This window comes from Podarcis gaigeae (assembly GCF_964106915.1).
Source record: "Podarcis gaigeae genome assembly, chromosome: 6".
In the NCBI taxonomy this organism is placed as follows: Eukaryota; Metazoa; Chordata; class Lepidosauria; order Squamata; family Lacertidae; genus Podarcis; species Podarcis gaigeae.
The window spans coordinates 78,893,690-78,899,349 of record NC_139682.1 but is presented as its reverse complement, the minus strand read 5'-3'; the positions used below and the strand labels follow the sequence as shown (position 1 = coordinate 78,899,349).

Genomic DNA, 5,660 nt, shown 5'->3' with positions numbered 1-5,660 from the left:
ACACTTCAGGTTACACACTCCGCTAACCCAGAAATAGTGCTTCAGGTTAAGAACTTTGTTTCAGGATGAGAACAGAAATTGAGCTCCGGCGGCACGGCAGCAGCAGGAGGCCCCATTAGCTAAAGTGGTGCTTCAGGTTAAGAACAGTTTCAGGTTAAGTAAGGACCTCCGGAATGAATTAAGTACTTAACCCGAGGTACCACTGTATGTCTATTAAAGTTAAGGGTGCCAGACCTACCTGGAAGAAAATTAGTTTTAGCCAATAATGGGATTTGTCCGACCGCCAGGCGAACTGCTATGTTGGGCACACAGGAAGGAATCCCCAGCAGACAACTAAAGAATTTTGTTTGTAGAATTTCAAAAGGGGAAGTGTTTTGATAATGGCACACCTGGGAGCCAGTTGTGATATAACTTTTGCTATGAAATACCTGGATACCTGTGGGAATATACTGACCTCCTTTCCCATAAAGGAAACTTGTGATTGCTTTGATGGTTTTTTGGGTATTTGCAATTGCATATATAATCTGATTATTCTATGAACCATTTTCATGAAAAATTATGCTCAGATATTTTTAAAATGTTACCTGTTCAATGGGCTGGTTGTCAATCTGCTGTTAATGTCTCTCTCTCTCTTCTTAAAAAACACCATTACTTTGAATTTAGTATAGTTAATTATTACTTGTTCAATTTTGCAATAGGCTGCTAAGGTTCTTAATAATTGTCTTAGTCCCACACAGGAGAGAGAAATTAAAACTTCATCATCAGCATATAGAAGGACCGGAAGGGACATATTTGCCAATTTTGGTGGATGGACACATTCTTTCTCCATACTTTCAAGTAGGGAGTTAATATAAAATTGGTGCAAGGATGCTTTACTCCATTTGTGGGTCTGGATTTGCTTAGTTAAATGTCCCTGCAGATCACATCCTAATCATGATATAAAAGTAAATTCCCCATCCTTATCACCTTTGACACATCCGTTCATTATCACCAGGTCTAACCTATTAGACATAGGCCTGCATAATTGCGCCCCCTTTTTTAGAGTGCCTGGTAGGTATATGGTGAGCAGCATCCAGTTCAGGAGGAGATTCATGAAAGTGCGTGTATAAGGCACCATCTTTTTGACCAGTTCTAGCTTTTAGGTGTCTAGCCACTATTACTGAAGTTTAAGGGAACCTATTTGTCAAACTTCCAACTTAACCCAACCATTTTTGACTGTCAGTTTTTTTTCTTAGAGGGGGAATATATAGATTGATTAATAGATTATATATTTAGCAATTTACTAGTCCAAACAAAATACGATAACTACTACCAGCCATCTCCTTTGGAGGTTCTTATAAACCAGGAAGGGCAAGGATCGGTAGCCTCACTTCTCCAAGATCCTTACCACATCCTTGGACTACGCTAGTACAAAAAGAGCAACCAAACAAGCAAGAACCAATGTTACATCTACTGGACCTGTACTAATGATGGCAACCAAGTTAGCAAAGATAAAAACAACTTTATCTGCAAAGTGTGTTGCAAAGTGGCCCCATCGGGCTATCATTTCTATCCTATGGGTCAAGATGCAGCAGATCTTTGCCCCCCCCCCACCAAAGTGCTGTTGGATGAGCATGGGCTGGTTCAATAGTGGTGAATAAGTTCCATTTCTTTTACCATCATCTCTGCAACAGACTAGGCCTTCTAATGGGTTCTAGCCCATGTTCAGTCAGATTCATTTTGTGTTCTCTGCCAAAATTGCTTTAGCCATTTTCCCACCAGTCTCATCACTTCAACTCCCCCCAAAGAAGGGAGCTCATTTGGTTCTACCAAGTGGGAAATGGAATGTAGGAATGATTGTGTCCACCATCTGGGCCATTTCTCCATTCCAGAGGTCAACTAGGACTTCAACAGAAATGCCTTCTGAGATGACAGGAATATCCCTGAAAGCCATCAGAAAATAATTTTAATCCATCAGCTCCCTGGGTTATAATTTGTCATCCACCATCCCAAAGGCTCAGAGATCTAATAAAAGTCAATCCTATCAGGTAGAGATGCCAGAGATTGTGATACTTGCTCACATTCACCAAAGGATTACTGGAATTGTTAAAATTTCAAATGATATCCAGATGACCTTGCCACATAAGCTGGAATTTCTCTTCCCCTGTGAGGAAAATATCATTGACAGGATGTTGAGAGTGAAGCAGACACAGAACAAAATGAGAATTTATATTTACAACTCCTATCATCACTGACCATACTGGCTGGAGAGGAATCTGACAATATCTGAAGGATAGTAGGTTCTCCAACCCTTATGTATATGTTATCCCCTGCCTGTAATGATACTTTGCTCTAGTGTTTGTGGATTTATTATAAGTTGAATGCAATAACTTCATTTCAAGTAGCCTGATGACAGTGATACCAGTTCAAATGTTAAGTATGAGTAAGCGTAAGACTCATCAGCTGAATCCCATTAGCTATCAAGGTGGAATACTCAGTGTTGCTCATCCTACTATTTCCCCTTTATTTCTGCCATAAAGTACTGTTAATCTTAATGACAGCTGCATACACTTTGCCAAAGCCTTCTTTCTAAGCATCGAATAGTACTTTCATAAACATTAATCAGTAAAACGGTTTAAGAAATCTGGGTGAGAGTATTAGCAAGTTAAAAGAACATGCAGAAATACTGTTGATAAAGGTTTGCCACTTTCATGTCATTTTCAGTCCCAAGTCCTGTGCTCAGACAACTCTGGAAACCCATGTCTCTGGACAAACACTCAGCTGATCTGATCATGATGCACACTTCAATGGTGAGTTGATATATATGTAGAAATCAGACATCATATTGTCCAGCCTCCTGTCTTGTAAAAGGAGTTCTCACCAACATGTATCAAGGGTAAGCTGAGGGCCACTTGACATAATAAGGTAGAAGATGAGTGGGAGTGAATACCTGTGCTGAAGGAATCGCTTCATTTTTAATGGCCAACATAATCTTCACAAGTTGGTGGGATTTTTGTTGTTCCTGCAAGCTTATTCCTACTTCTTCAAGCTCAAGTGACTGTTCTGAGAATTGTAGGTTGTTGAACTTAAGCACCATGGAATACACAGAACCTAAATTACTCATGACTTAGTTTTCACATTTATTTTAATGGAACCTAAACATGACTAATTTGCTCTTGATGCAGTCTTCAACTGGGTCTTGCTAGTGGTGCTACCACCAACATGTTGGGTTTTTGTTTTTTGTTTTCTTTTTGCAGAGAAGGATCATGGAGGAGGAGAATGAGGAAGATAAATATTAAAATAGCCAGGTGCAATATTTTAAAATACTTCCCCCTCCTATAAACTTCTTGAGACTTCTCCCCACCACCATCCTTATCCCAACACTGGAGGTATAGCAGTCATGAATATTTATTTCTGCACAATGAGATGAAGAACCCCTCCTGTTGGATCTCCTTCAAATTACTGGGATGCGGTGTCAGATTGTATTTAACATAATGTTCTATAGCTCAGCGACTGTAGCCTCCCACATTTCCTGTCTTTAGATTTGAAAACCCTTCGTTGTTTATTTTTTAAAAAAGAACTAGGGTTTTGTTCAGGATGACTCTGTACTATTAATATTATCGCACAATGCGTGGCTCTGAATTACAACAAGCCATTTCATTAATCTTTTGGGATATCTACCAGCAAACTTGTTTAGCTTAATGAGAGAGTGGAAATGTCGGCTTCTTGTCTGGAAGTGTGCAGGAATGAAATCTATTTAATGGAACCAAATGTGGCCACTTGTAAATGATCAAATAGTGCTTAAGCAGGTGTAAAGTAGGCAGGCAAAACTACATCCAGAGCGGTTTCATATTAGAAGTAGTGCAAAGAAAGATGAGGGCAGAAACTAGTTTTGTCAGTAAACCATTAAGTTTGAGAAATGAAGTAGACAACCAAACTTATTATTACGTGAGGTTCACTTTCGCTTAACTACTAAAGGGCAGGGGGAGTTGCACAACCCTGAGATCTCGAAGGGATAAGGAGATGAGTGTCTGTCCAAAGGCAGCTTAGCTAGAGATATTAGGCACAACCACATTTACATGTGAATGCTGGCAATCCCATATGAATTTCATGGATGACATCCAAAAAACATATATCAATCTTCCCATTCATCAGACACAAACAAGTTAATACTAACAATCACATTTTAGTGACTGCCAACTTTTGCCAGGATATGTCTGCATTGTGGAACATTTCCAAAATTTGTCTGGGACTGCCAGCACTCTCCCATGGGAATGGCAAGAGTCACCAAATACCAGACTTTCACTATTTTATGCATATAGGAAGGTGGGTAGAAATGATTTCTTTTTGTAGAGTTTTCTGCTTGGCATTCCAACGTGGTTTTCTGAATAGCTATGGAAAGTCCCTGAAGTGTATAAGAAATCCTTGCTTCTCTAAACAACTTCTGTGCAAGTGGGGGATTACCCATGCCATCCACACCCCAAAAGCAGTTACACAAACTGATGTGCATTATAATGGCAGTTCAATGCGTAACCGCTGATGAGCAGAATTAATTATGGCTGGGAATGTGCATTGGAATGTGCTTCTCATTACGAGTAATGCTGTAAACACACACATAATCAGAAGAGTATTCTAATACACACTCTGATTTGCATTCAGCCTCTGTTTTTCCTCTCTCCACCTCCTTTGAGCAAGAGGTTTCATATCCAGCTGCAAATTACCCCTCCCACAACTGGACAGAATGGAACACAAGGAAGGTTTGGGATAACTATCTGCACCAGCAGATGGAGGCCGTAACACTTCTGAATACCAGTTGCTGGAAACCACAGGAGGGGAGAGTGCTCTTGTCCTTGAATCCTCCTTGCAGGTCTCCCACAGGCATCTAGTTGGCCCCCTGTGAGAACAGAATGCTGGACTAGATGGGCCATTGGCCTGATGCAGTAGGTTCTTCTCATGTTCTTATGATCAGAAGAGCAGCAATGGCCTTGGCAATGAAACCTGGTGGATTACCACAGCATCCTTAACATACCTTGCAGGACTGAGTGGACCAAGATGATCCAGGAGCCGGGAGTTGCATTCTTTTTGAAGACTGAAGCCATTTAGGTTGCAGTTCTATAATTCCAGTTTACCAGGGAGGCAGCTCCATTTAACTCACTCTGACATACCTCTTAGCAGACATGTATAGGATTGCACTGGTGCCTACTAATAGGTCAACATCTTGTACTCTGCCTGGAAGACAGCTGCATGGAAACATAGATGGTGGATGACTGGTGGAGTGTGCTTCCAGGGCTGCCCTTCCATGGTTACCAGGAAGTGTGATGTCACATTCTGCATCATTCAAAGAGACTGTGCAGTCATCAAAGAAAATCTTACGATGCAGCTGCAACTGAGCCTCAAAGTCCTCAATTCTGAGAGTCCTTTCATACACCACAAAGAGGAAAATCCAGTTTTGTCACCAAATATGCATTCTACAGCACACCAGTTATAGTTTGGAAAAAGATGAGTGTATAGGGACATGATAGAAGTGTGCAAAATTGTGCATAATTTGGAGAAAGGGGACCGAGAGAAGCTTTCCTCTCTCTCTCAGAATATCAGAACTTGGGGTCATCCAATGAAGCTGAGTGTTTGAAGATTCAGGACAGACAAAATGAAGTACTTCTTCAGGTAGCACATTGTTAAAA

General features: G+C 40.7%; 1 long non-coding RNA gene across 1 annotated transcript; it reads right to left on the bottom strand.

Annotated features, from left to right (window-relative positions):
- Positions 1-3,106: 3,106 nt before the first annotated feature.
- On the bottom strand, positions 3,107-5,228 carry LOC310847746. Its single transcript, XR_014565987.1, has 2 exons — positions 5,005-5,228; positions 3,107-3,226 (listed from the first exon to the last, which is right to left on the bottom strand). It is a non-coding gene; the product is annotated as an uncharacterized lncRNA (long non-coding RNA).
- Positions 5,229-5,660: the final 432 nt, after the last annotated feature.